This window comes from Rhea pennata, chromosome 3 (genome assembly GCF_028389875.1).
Source record: "Rhea pennata isolate bPtePen1 chromosome 3, bPtePen1.pri, whole genome shotgun sequence".
NCBI classification, from domain to species: domain Eukaryota; kingdom Metazoa; phylum Chordata; class Aves; order Rheiformes; family Rheidae; genus Rhea; species Rhea pennata.
Genome location: NC_084665.1, coordinates 72,437,939 through 72,459,180, shown reverse-complemented (window position 1 = coordinate 72,459,180; position 21,242 = coordinate 72,437,939). Strand labels below are relative to the sequence as shown.

Here is a 21,242-nt window from a genome sequence, read left to right as displayed (position 1 = left end):
GTAGCAAGGCTCGTAGCCAACAGGGGTCACGTATGGCTACATGCAGGTGCCAACTTTTTGCATTGTTTTCACACCAGGGTTTGCCGGACGCTCTTTGGATCGGGCAGGAGGATGTCCTGCGTTATTCTGCTGATGTGGCTGCGGCCGGGGGAAAGGGAGGAGGGGCGGGCAAATGCAGACCAAAAAATAAAAAAGTAATAATAATAATAAAAAAAGGTGAAATCTGAGGAAAGGAAATTGAAATGAGGAAGGATCCAGGCGGCAGCAGTGTTTTTCCCACGGTGGGTGTGCATGCACCGGGAGCCTGGCTCGCCCGGCGGCGGGGAAGAGCGGGCACCGCGGGGCGAGCGCGCTGCGCGGGCTGCGCGGGCTGCGCGGGCTGCGCGGGCTGCGCGTCCGGCGCGGCGCGGGGGCGGCGCGGGGCGGCGGCGCGCTGCCCCCGCGCGGGCTCCGCGGGCGGCGGCGGGCGGGGAGCGGCGCGAGAGGCGGGCGAGCAGGCGGGCGGGGGCCTCGGCTCGGCGCGTGGGAGTCGGGATTTGCTCAGCCCGGGAAGAAAAGTAAATTTGCAGAGCGGCAGGTCGGGGGTCCGAGAGGCTGTGCCGCGCTCCGGGCGTCCCTGCGGGTAGCGTCTCCGGTCAGGTACGTTCACGAGATGAGACGTTCCTGGGGCAGGAAGATGCTGCAGGAGAGGAAAGGTGAGGTTTGCTATCGGGGTGCTCCTGGGGACTTCGGGACTGACGCCCTGCTGGGTCCCGAATGCTCTGTGTAGCCACGGTAAGTCGTGTAATCTCTGCGCCTCACTTTCCTTCATAGCACGGTGCGATTGATTGATCGGGTTAATATGTTAAACTTCAAGACGTGTTCAGAGAAAATGATCATAGGTGTCATAAACAGATTATGCCTCATCAGGAAGAAAACCAGCATGATTTTTTTTTTAAAAAAAAAAAAAAAAAACGCAACCTGATTGCGAAAGGAATCAGAACTGCTCCAGCTGCAATTTTTATCTATGTCTCCTTTCTCAAATCATGTTTCTGTTGTCAATAAGTTGCAAGAACATAAAAAATTAGAGAGTAAAAATGTCTGCTTTATTTACAAACGTCTGCTTTATTTATATAGTATTACTGGTTAGTAACATTAAAATAAATTTCTGAAAAATAGGTTATGTGCATGAAGTCCAGAATTAAAGTTGCATGGACAGTATAATGGAAGAACTAACATGTAGTTTGCTGAAGCAAAAGATGGTCCTGGAAAATCAATTGAAATACAATACTGAGTTTCATCTTGCCGTGATTGCAAGAAGTGTCCTTGTATTTCAATTATTCACAAGTAGGACAGTCTTTTCCTAATTCGGTTATGAGGGATACTCCTCTGCATTTGCTAAAAGTTTCTTGTAGTCCTGGAAAAGCAGGCAAGTGCTTTTTATAGAAGGAAGAAGTAAAATAGTATTCAAAATACTCCTGAAATGTTACACAAAGTGATCTACACATGCTGTTTGCCTCATTAGTAGAGATGCACTCAATTCTTAAAGGTTTGGATTTTGAACAATAATGAAACTTTAGTCATTCCAAGAAAATCCTAGCCTCCTTTGGTGCCTGGCTTAATACAGGAATTATGAATGTGAACATATTCAGAGCATGTTGACTTATACAATATAACTTCATCATCTTTTGTAGCTAGTAAAAAGCAGTTTGGATGAAACATTTAAACAGATCAGAGACTCTGAAAACTAAAGATCATGATTTTCATTGATTACTTTCCTTACTGAAGATGTCTTAAGGATGAAGATGATCTGCTTTGCTTTTTTTTTTTTTTTTTTTTTGTTTTGTTTTGCTTATTTCAGTTGATATATTCCTTGGGAAAAAGTGAACCAATTCACTGGAATGTCTGTGGTATGATATTCACAAAATGTTGCACTGTGGTTAATAAAAACTGCTTATATCAAAGTGATATAAACTGAAACTTCCCAGAAATATCCAAAGAACTTCTGAAAGCAATGACTTTACTGTACCATAAGAAGGAAGGTTTAGATCTATAGATGGGTTTGGAAATGTATTCTGTTGAACTAGGGTGCATACCCAGTGGACCAGTCCACTTTATTTCAGCTTAGACATGTCTCAACACTAACTGGTTCAAGCAAAGAAACATAACATGCACCAGTATGCCATAAAAATATACATGAGCTTCAAAAAATCATGACAAATTTAAAAATACTGATGCAAGTTGTAAAACAGAGAGATAGAAACACACAGTAGGGTCATGTTGTCAGTCTGCTGGGGAGTGCAAAATTGTTCCCTTGCGTCCATTTATTTATCTGTCCAAATTGTATTTTCTATTATTATAGTGAATGTTATCAACAAATCATTCAGAACTCACCTGTTTTCTTGGATATAATATATATATAATCCTGAAGAGAAAATTAGTGAGGAATTCTATGTGGACTTTTCATCCATCAACTCACAGATTACTCTCATGGAGACTGTACATTCCCTTAATACCTACAGGGCTTTCTACTGGACTTTATTGGTTTGTCTATCTGTTGAAGATGCTCCAAGACCTAACTTAGCTCCCTGGACACAGCTCCTTCTTGACTGGCTTTGGGGGGAAAGTGAGGGAAATTTCTGTACTCTCTCCATGTCTTGGTGGCCAAAGAGTCTTCACTCACTACAAGTCTTCTTAAGACATTATTTTCTTTACTTAAGCAATTTTGTGAGTAGTGAAACAATCGAGGATTTAGAATTGAGCAATACAGTTAGCTTACAGTGAAATGAGTTATCAGTATATTACTTTGGATTTGTCAAATGCCAGCAATTATCACTGTATCATGTTGACTCAGCTCCTATTTGAATTATCTCAGGCCATGACTTATCTTCAGAAGATAATGTAATAAAGCTGTGGCATTCTGGGGAACAAAGTAGCACAAAAGCATTATCAGACCTGCCCTGAAGACTGTAAAAAACAGCCTGGTTGCTGATGACTTTATTTATTCTGCTGTTTGGCATCTGATCTGGTCATTCAGACCCATGGGATTGTTTTGTTCCCTGCTCAGCTACCTGCACTGGAAGGGGAGAAGTACAAAAATATAACCAGGCCATCTTTTCTGATACAAGTATTTGGACAGACAAACATCAGTGCTGAAATGAATAGGGATTCTGGCATTTAGATTTTTACAATGACATAGAGATCATTCGGACTTTCATTACGACCTAAGAATACAACTTAGTAAAAATCCTAGAAGATCAGGAATGATCTGTTTGAGAAAAGCTGCAAAATCTGGCTTTCCACACATGAAACAATGTCTTTTGTACTTGATTTAACAATAATTCTGCTTTTAGAAATCTTTTTCATTTGAGATTTCTGAAAGTCGTTTCTTCCCCTCTTCCCTCAATATCTTCTTTCTTGACCTGTTTTCCCACGGAGCTAAAGCCTAAATAATCATACTCTCTGTCTAATAGTTCCTCTCTTTTTTAACTTTTTACCCTTGGGGATCAGTTTCACCCAATTTAAATAGAAGAGATCGCAAAGCTCTGAAATTTGTACAGACCTCACATCTGTTGGTGGCCAAGGAGATGAGAGAGATGCTGTTGATGTCCCCACTGAGGGAAGAGCTGTAGCAAGCATTCAGCTTATTATACATCAGAAAACTCATGGGGGTGCTCCATATGATGCCAAGTTTCCTACCGTCTACTACTCACAAGCTTGGTGATTATATTTTTCAATTTCTCTGCTCCTTGGGAGTGCAGACTTGGAGGTTTTGATCATGCCTCTTCTCCCCCAGAGTCAGCTCAAAATAAACTCTAATTTGTCAGAGCTGTTTCTGGTAATGAGAGAGTATATAAATGCTGCTGTTCCTCAGCTTCACAGGCTAACCTGTTGCTTTCATATCCCATAATTCAATACTTTGAAATACCAAGTTGATAGCTTTTTTTTTTTTTAATTTTTTCTCGGCACAAACATTTGAATAGTGAATCATAGAATGATAAGGTCCCTTCCAACCTTATCATTCTATGATTCACTATTCAAAAGTTTGTGCCGAGAAAAAAATAAAATAAAGGGGACACTGTAAAATTTACATTCTGCTACAGTGGATTTCTCCCTATTATTTATAAGTTTGTGATTTGCCTCTGATTTGTTTTCAGCTGTCACTACTGCTTCGAGTTACAGCTGCCTTCCAAACTTCCTCTTCTGCTTTCTTGTCACAAAATAATGCTGTCACACTCTGTGTGTTGGGATAGGGGAAAGACAACAAAGGGGAAATAGGAAAAGGCATTTTGAATTTATCCAGCCTTTATAAATACATGTTGGTTTTATTGTCTTTTAAACAGTGACTATTGTTTTTGGTATTTGTTCTGTTACATAACCAAGGTTAAGAGCTATATTTATGGGATATTTATGGGTAATTGTCTTTCCTTACTCCTTTCTTTCTTTTGAAAATCAATACCAACACAGTGCTTCTCTTTCTCTTCTTTTTCAACACTTCCATAGATAACGGCTTAGGGATTTTTTTGAATTTTTAAAAATATTTTTAGAATTTTTATTATATTTCATTCATTTATCTATTTATTTATTTATTTTTACTTTAATAGTATAGTAAACTCACTTCCTAGCTTTCTCCTGTTGTAGAAATCATATCAGCTGGTCACTGGCTGAGTATGAACATATATATTTCTATTAAACCAATTTACTTAAGTGGTTAGTGGTTAATGTTAATTTATTTTTATTCATCTGCATTAAAGTTGTATTAAACTCTCTTTTATATAATATTTAAACCATTTCATAAAAATAATCTGTATTCTGCACTAAATACAGGCTATTAGCCGTGCTTGTGTAGTGATTAAATTTGACTTTATCCTCCTGGTTGATACTAGCAAGAGGAGGAATGAGGCCCATAAACATGTCTTTTTCTCTGGGAACAAAAACATATGCTCACGTAGTATCTCACTTTGCTTCATTTTCTTGCACTTAGATGGAGATGTAGCACCTTGTTTCTCCTTTACAAGGAGCAAGAGTTTCTAGCAGTTGTCCTGTAAAGCTGTACAGCGTGCTCCACTCACCTTTTAAGCTGTGACCAGACACACTGTTCTGGTTGCCTCTCAACTGGTTTAAGCAGCTACTGCCACAGCTGTTTTTCCTCCTCCTTCCATCGAGCACAGTTACTGTGCTCTCTGAAACACATGCAGAGCAGCATGTGTAGGTGCTACCCAGTCTGCTTCAGTCAAAATGGATCCAAAGGATCTTAAAAATCCGTGCCAGTAAAAGCACTTAACTTGAATCATTTTGACAGATCTGGTAGGGTGTGAAAACACATGCAGTCATACTGGCAAGTCTGAGAAGGGCAGTAACATCTGCTGGAGAAAGCAAACCAGGCTGAGGGCAGGAGCCCCATGTCTGCAGGCCAGGAGGGAGGGTTTGGATGTGAAAGCAAGCAGCTGAGAGCAATAGCCTTTAACTTGGCTCAGCTGCAACCAACGCAGCACGTCTGCCTACAAAAATAGCATCAGCAAAGGGAGACAACGATTTTACCAAATCAGTGAGATTTCCACTGTGCATGGGAGAACATCTACCCCTAGGGTCATCTTTGCATGTGGAGCTGTGTCAGAGACACCCTGGGTAAAGCATTTAGACAGGAGATAGCTGGCTAGGATAGTGCTAGGTAGTTTGCCAAAGCGTTACGAGTGCTGAATGTATACAGCAGAAGCTTTTATACCGTGTGGTTTCTTTAATATGTAGTGTAATTTTTTCCCTGCGGACCTCAGAGATACTGATAATTCTGTGCTAGGTCGTGCTGCAAGGACACAGTTCTTAATTAATAAGAATCAATCATTTTGCTGTGCTGCTCTTTGGAGAATCCCAGGGAAGCAATTGCATATCAAGGAGTGCTTCCTTCTTTGTTTATATTTTAATCCAGATTAGCAGTATTTGCAGCATATCTAAGGTTCACAACGCATTATTTTTTTCTCTCTATTGGCTAAGGCATAACCTTCCCCTTCCTACCTGTGTATTCCATGGAAAGAGGAAGGTGAAGTGGGTTTGCGGTAGACAATGCTGTTTACGTTTGCAAATCTAAACAGCTGCTGATGTAAAACAGGTGAGTAATTTATGCTGCTTTTTAGCCTTCATAGGTAAATAGGCTGAACAACCTTCTGTTAGCCTTTTTTAATTACCTTTGAAACCCATTTGACAAGAGTTCTGTGAGGAAACCACAGATTTGTCAACAGGCTCCTGAGTAACTTGAAAATACATTTAGCAATGCAACTGTAGAGTTCCAGAAATGCCCGTGGAAGAAATACTTCATTCAACTCCTTTTGAGTGGACGTGGCCCCCTCTTGAGTCAAAATCCCTGACTTGGAATCAGGATTAACTTAACATAATGCAACTATATTTGTTTAATGAGAAGCTAGCAGGTCACTAGAAACAAGCATTAAAATGAACATCACTAGAGTATGCCAGCAAAGCATTTTTACAAGGCAAAACTAAATGCCTTTAGGTCTCTGGATGGAGCAGATTGAATTGTTAAAGGGTAGACCGCTAAGATGCTCTTCACAGTATTTTTTGTTAATTATGAATTCAAAACTTTCAGCAGTGCCTGTGGGATAGGTCTTAAAAGAAAAGGAACTAAGAAAAATGAAAATGAGGAAGACCAGGAAGGAAGTTTCAGTTTGTGCGCCCAGAACCTTAAATAGTATTAGTTCTCTCTACTGTTCCTTCAGGACAGTATTGCATTAAAGCATGTAAATTTTTGCTGTGACATAACGTACACAGAGTAGGAAACCACTTGGAGTCATCATAGGGAATATTTACTCAGAATCTGCGTAGATGAGAGTATATACATATGCACTACAGAAAATAAATGAATTTCCTGTATTTTAATACAGATTTATAATGTATCACTACATAATAAATAACTACACAAAAGTAAATAACTGAAGTGTGCTATCTCGTGATTCTGTATGAAGTGTAGTGACTGAAGCTGAGATTGAGATAGCAGACAGGTGTTAATAAAATCCATGCGACTGCACATGACTGCAGCTGGACGAAGTGTTCCCTTTGGTTCAGGCTTGACACCTCCTTTAAACTTGCTTTTGCCTGGTTTTGAGTCGTGTGTTTTTTGTGCAACTCCAGCTGAGAACCTCAGCCCTGGTATTTAGGATTTCTTCATTACAGAGTATCTGCTCAGGCAGAATCTGAAGTTCTTCATACTAACTAATGAAAGTGTTCTGTGATACCCCCAAAATTAGCATCAACTGAATATATGTCCTCCCTCTGCCCCATCAACAACAGCTTTAATTCTTGGGCAATATGTGGCATGTTTTGTTCAGAAGCAATTTGTAACAGCAAAGCTGAACTTTGCAGTCCTTAAAAGCGTTTCTGTTAAACAGTGTTGATAAGATTTGGGCTTTATGGAGAGCTTAGAAGGTCTCTTTTGTCTGTTATGGGTAGGTTTTAGTTTGATATGAGGAATAAAGGAAGCAGAAGAAAGGAAAATATCTAAAAGTTCTGTCTGAGTGGACAGAACAGTATTTTGACACGTAGCTGGAATTTCCCCTGTGGTACCAAGCATGCTTAAAAGTGAAGTATATCTTTATATTTCTCAGGGCTTGGCCAGCTGCAAATAGTTGTGTTAGATTTAGCAGATGATATGACAAGACTTTAAGCAATCATATGGTTCTTCAGTTTAATTTAAAGCCAGGATTCAATGGGAGTGCTGAAGCTTTTCAGCTTCTGTAAGAGTAAAAATCTGGAGGACTGGTTTGATAAACTGTTCCATTTTTAGGGAAATCAAATTCTCTGGAATTGAGGAACAGAACATAGCCCTGTGCTTCTGTTGCCAGATCTTGCAGAGATTAATTGGGATGCTATCACAGAGGATGAAAGATTTATCTGATGAAAAAAACAGAGCAAGATTTGAGCATCCATGATACAGGTGTTGTTTGCTGTTCATTAACTTCTGTGTTTGGAGATCTGAATGGTTTATTTTTTGTTAGTTGTATTCAAGTTTTATTTCTTCCTCTATCTGTTAGTTTGTCTTTGATTTTGAAAGCTGTTTTGATGCATGAAATTAATTGATGGAATAAATTACGTGAATTAACTACTTTTTTCCCTCATTCTCAATTAAGTTTGAATTAAATGCAGGTGCAAAACCAATATTTTAATATTAAAACCTGGAGTGAAACGTGCAGAAAAAAAGACCCTTGGAGATTTTGATACTAGGAGACATGTTCCCTGAGCTGAACAAGGGAGTAGGTTTCTAGATCTCCTTTGGTTGTTCATTTGGCCTTGCTCAATACCTTATCATTCTTTATCCAAATTAATCTTGCTTAAAGAAACCAGATTTGATTACTAACTGAATTGCACCTATTGTACTGAATGTTCAAACACTTAAAATACTTTCAAGTGAATAAAATCCTATTTTAGCACATTATTTTTGCTTTCAGATAGAAAAGAAGGAAAGCAAAAAATCTCAAGAAGCCATGTTTCTTTAAGTCATGCAGGGTCTAGAGGTTAATCTAGTCAATCCACTTTGTAGTCTGTAAAGTTTTGTCCAGTTGGAAGACGAGATGACACACTGATGTAGCTATTCTCCAGCCTGCAGAAGAGCCTTGCAGGGACACAGGAGTGCATCTCCATCCCTGAAGCAAAGCGCACAGATGATGTCATGGAGTTCACAAGGGGTGTCAGTTTGCTGCACTTTTTACCTGTTCCCATGTAAAATAAAATGCACGTTCCTTTAGGGAAGAAACAGTTTTGTGGAATGTCAAGATCTAGGGCTGGAGCCATGGCGCCATGTGGGGAGGCCGAGGAACTGGGGGTGGGTCAGTCTGCGAGAGATGGCCATAGGGGCCTTCCCATACCCACAGGGAGGGGGTCCAGGCAATGAAGCCATGCTCTTCTCAACGGCGCTAGGCAGGAGAATGAGACACAGTGGGCATAAGCAAAAACGGGAAGAGTATAGACAGAATGTATGGACAAGACTTTTTCCCATGAGGACAGGCCAGCAGTGGAAGCAGTTGTCCAGAGAGGTTGTGCTGGCTCCATCCTCAGAGGTTTTGCAGACTGGACTGGACACAGCCCTGAGCAGCCGGGTCTGACCATGCAGCTGAGCTGGCTTGAGCAGGGGCTGCACCAGAGACCTCCTGAGCTCCCTTCCAGCTTGAATTATCCCGTGATCCTATATCCCTAAGTTCAAGGCTGAGCTTTAGAAAAGTTGCTGTTAGGTTCTTGTTGCCAGTTGTGCATGAAATATAGCAGGGAGGAGGGGCCCTTATTTTCCAGACTAGAACAAGGCCAATGACAACACTTAATAATAAATAATAAATAGATGCTTGCAAGAGCATAGTGGTTGGTCATCCCAATCTTTAAAAAAACAAAACAAACAAACAAACAAAAAAAGCTAGTATAATCTATTTTAAATATGATTGCAAATTCATAAAAAATCAGTTAGGTAAAATCATTTATAAGCATTCTGCGTGTGTTCCGTTTCAGTCTTCCAGTCTGATTCAGTTAGCTGCAGCTTTTGTTGCCTAAGAAAAGCTTTCTCCAAGGCACAATATGGTATTACAAGTAAGCGAGGGGTTCTGTAAACACCTGTTCTGCTTCAGTGTTAGCATGTTATATTTGTTCAGTGTTCAAAAATGAATATCTAATCCTATTGCTTTCCTGTAAGTAGGCATCATTTATAACGATATGATGTCGAGGTTTTAAAGCAGAGTGCCTCAGCAGGGACAGGGGTTCTTTAATACATCTTTTTTGTTTTTCTTCCTGAAAACCTGAAATATTAGAAATTCTACACCACCGTTCCTATGTTCTCTTTAAATGTCTGCTCAGAAGAACTGGAGTGCGGTGAAACCTCGGGATAATGAAGTCTCCAGAGAAGGCAGTCATTCACCAATTTGTTTATTAAGACTGTGGGCTGCTCCTATTTTTTCTTTGCCTTGAAGTAAAATAAAAGCAATTGCTTCTAAAACAGATAGGCTCTCACTTAAGCAAACACCAAGCAAAAAGCTCCTCTCAGTGTTGTCAAAGTTGCTTCATAAGCGGTGATTGAACACTTGTTCTCTGAGCAGCGTAAGAGAGTTTGCACTAACAAGACAACGGTGCTTTCAGCCACCCCCTCACTCTTTCCTGGCATTACTCAGAAACTGTCACTAAAAGCGCTTGCTGTTTACCTCGGAAGAGCTTAAAACAGCTTAAGAAGATGAGCATGAGAGGGTTGGAGGAATTTATTTCTTTTTTTATCCCCTTTCCCCTTGAACTTTCATTTGTTTGCTGGAAAGCTGCTGTTGTGAAAGGAATTGAGCTGCATAATAAATCAAGTCTCTCTCCCGCTTACGGCTGGAAACGCTCTTTTACCGATGTGGCTGTGAGCTGTTCACTTGAACATGGAGGACTCATAGCGTGGAGTCGGAGCCCGATGCCGGCGGGAAGAGGGCTTGCTGGGAGGAAGAGGCTGCTATGAATCGGTAGTTTTATTTCTTCTTTTTGAAGAGAATGTGCCCGCTCCCCGTGCAGTTCCTTTTATTAATGGATTAACTCACTTTTATGTGCCCTCTTTACTTCCACATTCTCACTACTACATGTAGCTGGAAGTAATGTTTAGAAGTAAAACAGAGGAAATAGGATGATGTGCTTCAGGAAGTAAATAGGCTGATGTGTTTCTATTCATTCCAATAGAGTCGGTTTACTGTTTTGGAAGTTTCCTTTTCTAGCAAGTTTGGGAAATAAATAAATATTAATTCACTAAACTGTACTGATTATTAAAATCACTCCAAATGTGAAACTACTTGCCATATTTGCGTTTAAGTAGAGACAAACGCTTGTTTTGAGTGAACTATAACAACTCATGCATTGGAAATTGAATCTCATTACAGAAAACTAGCTGTCTTGAATGGAGATCATAAAACATTCAGCTGTTTATCCACTGCACTAATTAAGTGACTGGTTAACAAACCAGCCTTTGTAAAGAGTTAAATTATGTCATATAAAGGAGTGAACAAATGAATTTGGAGTCCCCTTTAAAGAGAAGTAGTAATTGGTAAAGCATCTAAAGAGTGTAGAAGAAAGCTGAACAAATTTACCCAGCTGACCTATTTTGCAAGTTCACACGGTGTGATGTCCGCCATGTCTGCCTCTTGATTCCGACTTCCAAAAAATATCAATTAAAGATTCACACCCTAATGATCTTAAAGGTTACTTGTTCTTTATAGAAAAGCTAGAACTTGAAGTTCATGGCTTAGAATTAAATAAAAATATACACTCTGGGAGAACTGAAGGATAAGATTCAGAGATGTGGGTTTTTTTAAAAAAGAGGAACATTTTAAATATATTTAATTACTTCATCATTCTTACTGTAAATGTTCTAATATTCTAACCATAAGCTTCCTAAGCATACATTCTGAAATGCAAGGGTCATGTATTTGTTTATTTTTGTGTCTCATTGCTGTACTTTTTTTTTTTTTTTTTTTTTTTTTTTAAATCTGTTGGCTAAAACTTAGGGAAATGCAAGACTGGAGATGGAGCAAAGCATATTTTAGAAAAGATTAATTCAGATTTAGTATTACACAACTTCTCTGTCTCCCAGTGTAATATATGTCTTGGCTCCGTTTGATTTAAACCACTAAAATGCAGAGATTTCCAAGCCAGACCTTTGTGTAGACCTGTCTTGGTCATGGTAGGAATGAATGCATTTGTTCCTGTACTATACCTGGTGGGAGAACTGGAGAACAGAGATAACAGCTGGTATTATATTCTCTGCAATGAAGGACATTTCCTGAAATCTCAGTTTTCTTGTTAAATCTTTCCAGTGTCAATATTTTATAAATCAAGAAAAGTGGGACTGACAATTTCAGCTTGCATCTGATGTGAGACATTTGATGTGTAAATGGCAGCCGATCATTTAATTGCACATATAACAAATGAGGCAGTCCGGCAATTTAGACTTAAAAAAGCAGGACCCCTTCGAACATGAGATGTAATTAACATTTGACATTAAATTCCTCCCAAAGTGGGATATGTGTTGTTAAACAGGAACTGGTTCCAATCTATTGGGTCAAAGGAACTCTCACCCAAGAGTAAATAAATACTGATACACTCAATATGTTCCAAAGCTCATGCCATTATTCCGTGCAGAAGGAGTGGATCTGAGGTATAAAAGGAAGGTAAAGGTGGTGTCAAAAGAGTGATGAACCTAGGGGAAAGGTACTTAATCCTGTTGTCCTCTTAAGAGGAAAAGCTCTGTTGCTGAAAAGCAAGACCTTCAACCTTTGTTGATGGGATGCTGGTAAGCTGATTGGAATGGCTGTAACTTTGCATTTATACCAGAATTCACTGTGTATGAAAAAAGTTGTTGAAATTTCCAACAGGTAAAAATTACAAATAACATAGGAGGTGAGCTGATAGATGGCCCTAGTTTCATTCCTTTCCATGTCATCCCAAACTGCTCCATCAAAAAATTAACCAGTCTAAGCAACTAAACAAAATCTGTACAGAATAAGGTGTTGTTCTGATTTTCTGGTATCCGTTGACCTTCCATATATTTTTAGGCAAAGCCTTGAAAGGAGACACAGAGACATGCTCTTTTAATAGAGACCTTCTAAAGGCCTGATCTCAGGAGAGAGAGTGTAGGGGCTCAAAAGCATGAGTATAGATGCTTCATCTCTAAGTGGGATGTGATGAGGGGAAAGATGCAAAACCACAGGCAGCATGGGGTCTAAAAACAGCCTCCTGTTTTTGGAAAGGCGCTTGCGCAGTTTCAGCAGGAGAACGACAGGCAGCACAGTGAGTACTCTGAGTACTCTTATCTTCTGTGTGTTTGGAGCTGTTCTGGGATTGTTCGGAGGTGCGAATCTTTGGTGGGGCGAAGTCCTTAAACTGAGGAGGGAATATTACAGTGTGAATGTCTGCTATCGGTGTGTGAGTTTCAAAAATTATTAACAAAATAAGCATATGGAATGGAGCATCTAAAAGGTACATAGGCTTTTCTGAGTGAGGAACGTAGCAGACATGCTGTTCTCCATTCCGCATCTCTTCAGAAAGTGTCTTCGCACATTTTCTTTTATATTTGTGACTTTGAATTTCAGAAGGAAGGGTAAGGGGGAGGGGAAGCTGAGAAGACAGCAACACTGGGATTTGAGAGAGATTAGTACCATTTTGTTTGCAAATGGAAGCTGCAGACGAACTACAGTAATGTGTTACATTGTTAATTACATGGAAGGCTGCCACTCCAGAGAAAAAGGCATTTCCAGTAACAGCTTTACAGTTGTCGTTCCAAATAGAAATGCTGCCCTGCATTAACATGCTTCTTAGTATTTGTTGGTGAACTGTGACATCTGAAATGATACTTCTTTAGATAAAAACAGAGCTTAACTGTGATAAACATTCAATAACCATTTATTGAGACTCCAAATTGTATGTTTAAACTGTGAATAAAGTGCCAGAAAAAAAGTATCACTAATTCTCTGGCATCTGCTTTCTGGAGGAAATATTGTACTTTCATTTTCTAAATTGGAGGAACAAAAAAATGGCTTATTTTTTCCTCAGATAATGCTGCATTCGGTTACAAATTGTTAGGGAAGTAGCTCATGAGCTGCCTGCATTTTTAATTTCAGGAGCTGAGCTTGTGGGATGTTCATTTGAACATTTTTCTGCAGGTTGTGGTATGCTGGAAAAGCAAATAGCAAGTGGGCAGAATCCATGAAAATGGGAAACACTGTTGCCATGAGAGGCCAACAAGCTGCTCAGGAGATAAGTTCTGCAGACCACAGAAAGGGCAAGAGAAGCACTTGTTCTGTGCTGTTTAGCCTTGGGGCTTTGTATGATGGCTTTGACAACAGCAGTTCATCACACAGAGTGGAGAAGTGAAGTAAAAGGTCAGTTAGCACAGACTGAGCTTTGAAAAGAAGTAATTGTTGGCACATGGAGGCCTAATATGATGGGAGTGCTTCACAATAGCAAAAAGCCCCCGAAAATCAAGTTAGTCTTCTGGATTGCCTGAGAAGAAATCTGCTTATCAAAGGGTGAAGGTTTTACGTGCAATTGCGTTTCTGCCGTGCTTTTGCTTGTGGCACGGAGAGGCAGTGTTGCTCTTCCAGGAGATCCTCACGCTGCTCCTGAGCAAGGCGTCTCGGGGAGCCGTGCGGTGCGAGGCACCTTGTTTGGGCGGAAAGGAGGGGAGGGGACACCAAGGATTTCAGCTGCCCAGCATGCAATGACTGTATTGCCCCTTTTGAAAAGTTATGTTTATTGTCCACTTTGCTTTTACGGATGGTTTATTTTTCTTCTGTTTATTCTGTCAGTACTGCTTTGAAGAGGACTAGCAGCGAACAGGAGTACTGGGACATGGACAACACTCGAGGCTTGTTTTATAACTGAAATGGGTAGGATGAACCTAATCAGGTGTCTCACTTTCCCTCTCTAATCAGGAGAACTTTGGCGGACTCAATTAATGTGCCTTAGTGGCAACAGTTGTACCTAAATGTAATCATGTGGTTTGGGAGCTATGGCAAGTGTCCCAGTGCAGGCTATTTCCTTCTTCAAGGTAGGGGACACTTTGAGTAAGTCTTTGAAATCTTGGACTTCCTTGTCCTCTGTTAAAAAATGTATGGACGCTATAAAAATACCAAGGTTAGAACATTTCCTCTGGCCATAAATTTCTCACAGAAGGATTGCTCTGTCTTCAATAGTTTAGCGCTGAGAGTGGTGCAATTGCTTGGATTTAATAAGGTTTATTAAAGTATCTTCAATATTTCAGAAGAAGGCTGAATAAAATTGTACTTTTTGGCATTATTTTGTACTACAGATGTAGTACTGAATTGTACTATATCAGGCTTCCTCCCTTCTATTTTCGTAGTGAGCACTCTTAATCTCTTCTCCACAATTCAGGAAGAAATTTGATGTTACAGAGTGCTATTTCTAGACAGAATATTTAATACAATGCTATACATACAAAGTTGATCCATATTCCAGAAGCAAAACCAGTAATCTAACATGGGAAGCTGAAGAACAGGTAATTTCAGTGATCAGATGTGCCTGCCCTTTTCCTATCTACTAACTTGCCATTGTTAAAGATCTAGGGTGTCACAGATTTGTCATTAATCCTTGCTTCAAATCAGAGATGCCTATTGAGATATGTAGGAACTGATACAGAACTTTATATTGGTGAACAATTCAAATTAAAAAATAAAACAGATCAAAAGACCTTTTGTTGCTACACTAAACTGGTTACTTTTAATTCAGAAATTAAGTTAAACCCTTCCTTTTCTCCATCACCACTTGATTTTGGAAAGACTTTTTTCACATATCCTCTAGATTTTTTGATCTGTGCTCAGTGTTTATATCTCTGGGTTAGATTAGTGAGAGCAGCAATTAATCCAGAATGGGCTTCAACAAATCCCAAATGTAGACTCTATTCTTTCTAACCAATATAAGCAGAACTTTTCAGAATACCAGGCCTTGAGTAGGATGGTCACCTTGAGGTCACCACCTGACTCTCCAGGCCTAATCTCTTCTAATTAAAAGGGACCAGTTTAGCTAATTTTCTAACTCCTACTCCCTTCATCCTTTCATCAGGTTACTTTCTTATGGTACCCCAACTAGTTCTGTCTCTTCATGTGAAGATTTCTTTAAGTTTAGATTTAATTTTCCTTTTAGTCCTGAGACTATTGACTTGTAAAATTAAGTATTAAAGTGAGTAAGAAATGGTACCAGAATCCCATCAAGAAGGATAAAATATCTACTGAGGAGCAGCCTTGAAGAGATGAGTTTAACTGCCTTATCAAAGCAGTCTCAGGGCACAGTGCACTTCACAGATCCATCTTTGACTTGTTACCTTTTGCCTGGTCTCCAGATGAGCAACAGTGAATAATTTTACTATGGCACTTGGTTTTGGCAGCTGGCACTTAGTGGCCTCTCCCCACTGCTCAGTGAGGGCAGTCGCTGGCAAGCAGCACCTGCTGCCTCCAGACCTCCTGGGCCCAAGGCTGAGCATCTGGTGGCAGAGGAGATTCCTCTGTCCCACACGCACATGAGCTTTTAGTTACTCAAAAATATCTGGATGTTACCCCGCAACAGGAAATAAGTACCTCATTTTCCACATCCAAGAGCATGGGATATGGGGAGAAAGGTCTGCAATTATTTATCTCCTGCTCGTTGTGTGTCACCCATTGAGCATCCACACAGTTGACTTCGGCCTCATGCTCCTCCTCTGCTTGGTGGCACCTAAGGCAGAGAGCTCTTGCCAGCTTTTCCTTGTTGCACGAGTCTTTGACCTGATTTCCAGTCTGCTGATGATCTGCATCTAGCACATGGTTGAGGAAGTTATCTCTGCCATAGTTTAGGTTGTACCACCTCACAGACCCTTCCAAGCTGTGGCTGAGTAGTGGGAGCCCTCCTTGGTACGTGACATAATGCATAGGAAATGTCCCCAAGGGATTAGAGTGTGCACTCCTGCCTGTTGGAAAGCAAGATCCTTTGATTAGAAGTCTTCATTTCATTGGGGGATCTGTGAAGTACCGGGCAGGTTTTTAATGGGTCTCTAGCTTGTTTATTGTACTCTTGTTTTTTCTCGTTGGCTTTACAGTATATGGAGGATAGTGCACTTAGACCTGAGAGACTTTCACTTTCACCTGTTTGCCTTGAGCTTTTTTTTCTTTTTTTTTTTAAATACTGGAGAAGGAAAACAGAGACCAGCAATGCTGTTTCCAATCTCAAAAAAAGAACATGTTGTTCACAAATGCTTTTGCAGACTTGAGATCTTATAAAGCAGACCACTAATGCATGTGTGTCCTCACTAAGAAATTTCAGATTGCCATCTATATCTTGTAACATTTCTGAAAATAAAATGGGAAAATGTTACCTTCTAAGTTGTGAAACAAAGCCTTCAAAATTCAGAACACACAACAGTGTCACCAAGAAAGATTCTTGAAAGACTGAGGAATTTATTTTCTTTAATGAGGCAAATGAGTGACGTACCATGGGTACAGTTGTGCCAAGTGGGTGATAATGGAAAATCATTGTTTTGTGAAGAAGTTTATGATCCCAGGAACATTTTGTGGCACAGAAGTAAAACATTCTGCACAGTGCAAGTGTTCTGCCATCACACTGACAGTACTCTATTATTCCCTCAATTTATTTTTCCCTACAATCATTTCCACTGAACTATTTCAGGTCACTTTTAATAAGCAACCTGAAACCACAGTCTAATAAATACAGCTCTTCTAGCTATATAGGCTCAGCATCTTTTCTTGCTTCAGGAAATCTCAAGAAAGCTATTAGCATATTCTGTGTGTTTTTTTTTTAATATAGTTATTTACAATTTCATATATAAGTTCTGCTTGCATTGGTAGAAGACATTGTGAATTTTCAGTTCATTGTCCTTTTACTAATTTTTTTTCTATGTCAATTTTTGATATCTAGTATCATTTTTTTCAGCCTCCAGTTCTGTACTTGAAAAGACTGCACTTACAGGAGAGTAGTTTATTTGTAAATGTTGCTTCTTTGTACAGACACAATTTTCATATGTACATTTACATGGTCAGCTCCCAGATGTGTTTAAAATGCTCATCTATGCAGAAGCAAATATTAGCTTATGAAATCTGGTGAGCACAAAACCTGAGCGGACAGTATAAGACTGGATGATCGATGCATTCTAAGAAAAATCCATGGTAGGGAGAGCCTCGGCGTTAAGCACAGAAGTCTAACTCATATTTGTATTGGGGAAGAGTAACTCTGGTACTTATAGCAGATGTGATACTACTGCTAAAAACCTATTGTCTCCTCTTCTTCACACTGCCCTAAGAATTCTCTAGAAAAGTAAATATTTAATAACAACAATTAGTGAAAGAAAGCTGAATATCTTGTACAAGAATTTGGTTATAGAGCTTTCACACACTTTAGTGGGAATGGGCCTGCTTGAATTGCTATATATGAAGAATTTTCTTCTGTTGAATAAAATCCTGAAAGGAATATGTCTGAATGCAGGAAACTTTGAGGACTATGCCATGAGATCCTTTATTTATGTGAGATCTGTTCTGCTCTGTGCAGTAGTATTTCTATCAGGTCTTTTATGCATTCCTTTGGAAGCAGTGCATCTTTTGAAGAACTTAGCAGCTGTTTCAGGAATAGTTTTATGCCTCATGAGATGCTTTTAGCCAGCTTAGACTCACAGTTCATCAAGGGCTAAGGAATGGATCACTCAGGACTTGAAGGTGAAGGTTCATTTTGCTGTCTATCTGCCTTTTTGAGCTTGAGGGTAGAGAGAGGCCAGTTTGGCTTCTGCCATTATTTCAGAGAATCTGTTTTAAATGGTGCCCAGCTACAGCAGCCTCCTAAAGACAGCACAGTGGTACTGGCTCTGCTACTTCTCTGGTGACACCACCCTGTGCGCCAAGGGTGATTAGATGAAATATGCATGTCTACCTGTTTCTGTAAAGCTGCGTGAGTCTCTCTCTTCACTCTATCTCCAGTGTATGTCTTCTACCACATATGTTGCTGGTGAATTCTGTGCAAAGGTATCATTAGAAATTGCACTAGCTTGCACTAAGGACCATGCATTTCCCTTAGGAGTCAAATCTGCATGGCACGTAGCACATGGAGCTACAAAAATGAACGTTCCAGCATTTATAGATGTCCTAGGGTATTGTCACATATGGTACTATTCCTAGATCACCTTTCTTAAAAGTGAAAGCTACTCGGTTAGCCTTATGACCTTTACAACAGTGTGCTTCAGCTGGAGTTCTTACTCTTGTTCATTTGGATAGTTCTTCAGCTGAGGAGATGCTCAGTGGACAAGGTTTCTAGAAGCCAAACTGCTTTAGGAACATCATAATCTCCCAGGTCTGTCACAACTTTCAAATCATATATATTATATATATAATACATACTGATTGCATACAATATATACAGTGTGTGTTTATATACATATATGTATGCATATAGAGAGAGAAAGAGAAAGAGAGAGAGAGAATTTATCCAAAGGCTTTTAGTCACTGCAGAGTTTGTATTCAATCCACTTTTTTTCCTTAAGTAGTAGTAAGCATAAGTGAATACCTCCTTCCAAAACTTAGGGTTTTGCCTCCTTCTGTTCCTGGTGTCAGTATCTCTTCAGGATACCGACTGCCTCCTAGGGAGCTAAAAGACAAGTCTTTCCAGTTATTTTTCTAGATCTCCTTACTGTTGGCTGCTACCCATCCCTCATTCCAGCGGGAGACTGTAATGCTCCTTCTCACTGCACTACTGATGGCTTTTCTAAAATTCCTCCTCAGTTGGCTCTACCCTTTCCAGCTCAGCTATAGTGAATAGATCTTGGATGCTTCTGACTCCCCTTTGTTATCTGCCACTTGTTACTAGCACTATCCTCCTCTTCCTCTGTAAGTGGAGGCCTGTATTCTGCCCTATCAGCAGCCCTTTGGGTCTGTAGTATTTGTTTCCAGCTGTGGATTGGAAGTAAGTGAAGAAGGCATTTCAAAGCGCTTGCTGTTGGCCTGTCTCTCCTCCTACCTCAGTTAGTGGTAAATATCCTGCATGGACTGCAGAATGGGTAGTGCAAAACCAAAACAAGTGATTTTGAGAACTGTAGCTGAATTGATGGTTGTGCCTCTGAGTAATAGTCAGTGGTGGAGATAGCTAGAAAACAATCTATTTTATGAACTCTTTTGTTTTCAATGAAACAGCAGGTTTTCAATGAAGAAGTCTTGCGGAAAAGTTTCAAAGAATATTAGTGAATACGATTACCAGAGCTCCTCACCTGCCTCTTACTTGCAGTTGAGGAGGCTGATAACCATCAACTGCAAGGTACTAAATTATGTCTCTGTCTCCAAATGGACTCTTTTTTCAGTTAGCATTAGGTCTGAATCTAAATTGGATGCATTAATTTTAATTTCTCCTCTTTCTACCATCTGTGCATTGCTTATATAGGTGGCTTGTTTTTTTGAATTTGTGCTTGATATCTATCCAGAACAAATCCCTGTGCACAGTGTGGCAGTAGTTAAAGGACTGACATGAAAATTGTGATCAGAATAAGCCAGTGAATTCATCCTTTTCCTGAAAATATGAATGAAATGTGTGATGGGAAGATATCAAATTTCCATTGTTGTGACTTGTGCCCATTGCTTCTTGTCCTTCTCTTATACATCTTGGAGAACAGTCTAATTCCGTGTTTTCTGCAACTCTGCTTTAGGTAGTGAAGACTGCAGTGAAGCCCCCTCCCCCTTTGGCCTGGCCTTCTTCAGGCTGAACAATTCCAGTTCCCTCGGCCTTTTCCTGCACATCGCATGTTCCAGCTCACCAGTGAAGGTGACTGGGTGGTCCATGGACCACCCTCCTTTCTAATTTGTTGATATTGGGACTGCAACTGGATGCAGTAATTCTGGTTTGGCTTCAGCAGTGCTGAACAGAGAGAATTACAAGATGTCTTTCTGGTTCATACATGCTATAAATATCCTATTAAGAATAAAGTGGACTGTACATAAACATGTTCTTTCTTAAATCCCATCACTTTTGCTAATGCTGTGCATGTTTAAGAGAGACATGGACCACGAATAATAAATGGTGAATTAAGAACAGAATTATGTTCACTTACGGACTGCTTAAAAGCTTTGTAAGTAGTCTCCCAACATATAAATTGTATACATATCAGATAGAAAAGAGGGAATACCATTAGAATGCCTGAGATTTGGTTTCATAGCCCACTAAATCCAAAGATGATCTTTAGTGATCATCACGAATGTAATACCCTCCTTGGCACAAGGCATGCCAAGGCTTCCTTCCACCGTTTTATCTGAGGTTTGATCATTGTGATACCTGTTGTGGAATGACGTGGTGTCAGTCACAGCCTGTGAGGTTGAAAGAAACATTAGCAACTGTCCTGTGATTGGAGAGCTTGCACAACAGAGTTCCTCGTGCTAACACAATAGGTTTTTGTGCTGAACAGTTTAGGTGAGGTGAAGATGCAGTGATAAAGTGAGGAGAAAATGTAGTGATAAAATGACATCAGATTTGAGAGGAGAAAATCTATGTTTGAAGCACGGTAATATGTGGTGGATTCAGCAATTAATATGGACACAGGACACTAGTTTTCAAACACACTTGCTTCTCTTCAGACTTATAATCAAGGTCATAGTTCTGTCACCAATATCAGTTGCACATTTTAGGTTTTTTGGCTGCATGAAAATGTAAATACTGTGTTTTTGTGAAGGAAGAGCTGAACAGTTACATTCCTCAGCTGGTAACACCAAGAAGTCTTGCAGAGAGGA

At 39.9% G+C, this 21,242-nt stretch overlaps 1 protein-coding gene across 4 annotated transcripts in view; it reads left to right on the top strand.

Annotated features, from left to right (window-relative positions):
• Window positions 1-492: 492 nt before the first annotated feature.
• PKIB (cAMP-dependent protein kinase inhibitor beta) overlaps window positions 493-21,242 on the top strand; it is a 61,023-nt gene continuing 40,273 nt past the window's right edge. Inside the window, exons 1-2 of one of the 4 annotated variants that reach the window (XM_062570925.1) lie at window positions 493-639; window positions 20,168-20,283. The gene's annotated coding sequence lies outside the window, so the exon portion shown is untranslated. The other 3 variants (XM_062570924.1, XM_062570927.1, XM_062570926.1) reach the window with 3 other exon arrangements.